This window comes from Mus pahari, chromosome X (assembly GCF_900095145.1).
Source record: "Mus pahari chromosome X, PAHARI_EIJ_v1.1, whole genome shotgun sequence".
Classification (NCBI taxonomy): Eukaryota; Metazoa; Chordata; class Mammalia; order Rodentia; family Muridae; genus Mus; species Mus pahari.
In genome coordinates this window covers 89,809,925-89,813,117 of record NC_034613.1, presented here as the reverse complement: position 1 = coordinate 89,813,117, position 3,193 = coordinate 89,809,925, and the positions used below count along the sequence as shown (strand labels likewise).

The window sequence follows — 3,193 nt, the reverse complement described above, 5'->3', positions numbered from 1 at the left end:
GATCTCACCACCTGCTCCCAGGGCCAAGAATGGGTGTGGGGACATCCACACCGTCACTGGACAGACTGACCCCAACAAGGACGGTCCTGGTGACTGTTTCAGCGCCGATACCTCGAAACTCCCTGCCAACCCCAGACACTGAATTCCCATGAGATCAGGGACAGGGTGACATAGATGGGTCAACATCCATGTCTGCTGCCGGGCTGAGGATGGTGCTGGACTGGACACAGAATTAGGNTTGGCTGATGGCTGTGAAGACAGAGGGGAAGCTGGAAAGAAGAGACACGGATGGTCCACACGCTGGGCAGAAGTCACAGGCCTCAGTCCTATGTGGCACAGGCCACTGGAATAAGGCAGGCAAGGGCACCTGCTGGGACCTGCAATCCGGTGTGGGCGTGGAACGCTGGCGCCCAGCTGGGGCTGGCAGTGGACACTTCCCAGGGGGATGAGAGTCAGCGACTCAAGTCCCTTTAGGAGGACCCATCAGGGTGGGGCCTGAGACCTGAGGGCCCAGGCTGTCACGCAGTGACTCACACTCACCCCACCCCCTCCCTGAAACTTCCTAGGTGGCTGGAGGAACTGGTGCTGCTGTGCCATCTTCTGAAGACCCTTCCAGGGAGGTGAGGGGCCAGTAAGAGCACAAAACAGAGAGGGAGGGATGAAGGAAAACACAAGGCGGGGATGAGTCCGTCTTAACATGCAGGTCCAGTTTCTCTCTCGAACTGTCCAACGGAGAAAATGCTAAAACACCAGGAAGCCGCAGAGCGAAGGGACACTCGGGTCAGCGTGTCACTCTTGCTGCTCCTCGTGGCTGGCACTGGGCGTCCGGCTGCGCACCACCTGGCTCCGGATCTGCTCCACAAACTCTGGGTTCTGCTGCTGCATCTGCTGTGCAAACTGCTGGCCCGCCTGGATGAGGCTGGCCAGATCACTCTGCTGCGGCCTAGCGTGCCCAGAGGGTTATGGCCTCCAGAGATCATGCCCGACATGAGCTGCTGTAGCTGGGGGCTGTTCATTAAGCTTGAAGCCATGGTGATGAAGTGTGGGTTGTTCAGCAGGCCAGCGATGTCTAAGCTGCCCACGCCGCCCGTAGGGCTCGGCGCCTCCCGTAACTTCAGCTCTGCAATCTTGAGGTTGGACTTGTATGTGTCGTTGTCAGGGTCCAGCTCCAGGGCCTTCTTATAGTACGCCACGGCCTCCGCATGCTTGTTCAGGCTGGACAGGGCAAGGCCCATGCGGCCATAGGCCTTGCTATACCCAGGGTCGATGCCAATGGCGCGCTCACAGTCCTGCACGGCCCCCACATAGTTCCCCAGCTTGCTGTAGGCCACAGCTCTGTTACAGAAATAGACAGCATTGGCAGGGTTGAGCTCAATGGCCTTGCCGTAGAGGTGCACAGCCGTCTCAAAGTTCTCCAGCTTCATCTGCTCATTACCTTCTGTTTTGAGGCGCTCTGCCTCAGCTGAGTCCTCCTCAGAGGGTGGTGTTCTGTCAGGGGCCCGCCGGTCCTGTGGCATCTCCTTGCTGGCAGTGGCTGCTTCAAATATCTCTGGCAGGGTCTGAGGGAGAGCAAGGTCACTGTCTTCCAGCGTCACCCCGAAGGCTGTCTCCAGACACTGGATGGCAACTTCTAGGCTCTCCTGGGCGTCAGACGAGAGCCCACCGTGCCGCAACTGGCCATGGAGGAACTGGATGATGGCATAGGCCAGGCGCTTCCTGTTGTCCATCTTGAGACTGGTGAGGTGGCACTCACTGCTTGCTCAGGATCTCTCAGTCGACCGAAGACCCGACCCACCGACGGCTGCGCCTATGCACCGCGGCTGTTGGTTTAATTTTTAAGGCCTCTTATATAGGTGCAGACTGTGGATTTACAGAGGGTTTTGGTTCATACACTATGGAATTGGACTCATGACCTCATCATACCCTTAACTCTACGCTGATGATATGATGTTCTGCCAAGGAATCTTGAGATTATCTGCCTAGATAGTCTGTCAAATAATGTTATCTGCTGTCTGCTTCTGTAAATCACTTGCCAAGTCCTCATGTTACCAAAACCCTCTGTAAAAAATGGGTGTGTGCAAGGAGACTGATAGGCAATGTGTAATACCATAAGCGCAGGCCCACCAGACATCTGGAGGGGCAGAAAGAAATACGTTTATTTTTTCCTCAATGCTGCTAGTAGTTAGGTTTTATACAATGGTTAGGCAATTATCCAAATAAAGATATCAAATGACGTGACAAATTGGACAAAATGCACAGTCCTTGTTCCTATATATCACCTAGGGTAAATTTGGGCTGGGATGAGGAACAAGTAGCATCAGTGTCTTGTGATAACGTTTCAAGAGATAGGTTAGAAGCTATTCTTATGTAGTAATGGGATTATGAGTCCAGAAAAAGCCAACAATCTTGCATTAAGTTAGATGCAGGATGGTTAAGGAAGAAGGCTGCTGAGAGCATATTTGAAAGGGGAACCTCAGTTGTAAGAGTAGATGTGGAAATGAGGACAAAGTATATAGAAGTACGGGCAAGGGTGGTTTAGTAGAAATTTAAATAGACTACATAGTAGTTGTCAAATCCTTAGGATGTGTGCATGTGGTAATCAGTTGTGGTTATACTATGTGGGATGTGGGTGTGCCAGGGATACCTGGGATACTGTGAAACAATTTTTATTGGGGCCTATAGGTTTTGATACTCCTGGTTGTACTTATTTTCTCTAAATTATAATAAGGGTACTATTGTCGTTGGCACGAGAGGGAGTCCCATGAGCTGAGCAGGCATGAATTTGAGAGCCTTGTAGTCTTTTCACTTGGCTAAGATTTCCACATCCCCAAGTACTTGCATATTCTTTTCTTGGTTGTGCATCATGCCAAGCAACTTGATCGATGCCAAATTTACAACAAGGCCAAACATCGATAATATGATATATGCTGAATAGATTACAAAGATTGTTGTTCAACTTGGCTTGATCCTGGGTCCTGACTAAGATCAAGATTTCTCCTGTACTCATTACCCTACATTACAAGCCCCAGGTGGAAGGCTTAAGAGAGTTATCATACCTAAGGCTCAGGGACATAAATATAATCCAACAAGTTAAGACTATCATTATGGGGGTCACCTAGGGCATGGATTTGGCGGACACCCCCACAGTCCCTAGCGGACTGCCCAAGAGATCTTAGGATCACTGGTGAGTGGA

The 3,193-nt window shown here is 51.3% G+C and overlaps 1 pseudogene across 1 annotated transcript; it reads right to left on the bottom strand.

Annotated features, from left to right (window-relative positions):
- Window positions 1-664: 664 nt before the first annotated feature.
- Window positions 665-1,727, bottom strand: LOC110313925 (annotated as a pseudogene). Its single transcript, XR_002380133.2, has one exon. The product of XR_002380133.2 is annotated as a small glutamine-rich tetratricopeptide repeat-containing protein alpha pseudogene (transcript).
- Between the last annotated feature and the right edge of the window lie 1,466 nt (window positions 1,728-3,193).